Below are 305 nucleotides of genomic sequence, written 5' to 3'. Positions count from 1 at the left end.
GTATAGATATTAGAGTTGACAATTTGTATTCGATTTACTGTAAAATTATTGATTTATTGGATGTATACAAAACTTGAGTCTGTAGGTAATGTGGTCACTGCATGCAATCAGAACTGACGTAAGGCAATCGATATAGCAAAACCTCAGGCATATTGTGAATTGTCTTGATATAAAGGACAGCGTATGAAATTAATTGCGAAATGCAGTTCATGTATTAGTGTATAGATATTGATTATTAAAGATTATAGGAAATGTAGATTAAGTGGGATACACTGAATAGGAAAAAGATGTTCACTTACGTTTAG

This window comes from Penaeus monodon, chromosome 27, assembly GCF_015228065.2.
Source record: "Penaeus monodon isolate SGIC_2016 chromosome 27, NSTDA_Pmon_1, whole genome shotgun sequence".
In the NCBI taxonomy this organism is placed as follows: Eukaryota; Metazoa; Arthropoda; class Malacostraca; order Decapoda; family Penaeidae; genus Penaeus; species Penaeus monodon.
The sequence above is the reverse complement of the archived record's forward strand: the minus strand, read 5'-3'. Positions refer to the sequence as shown.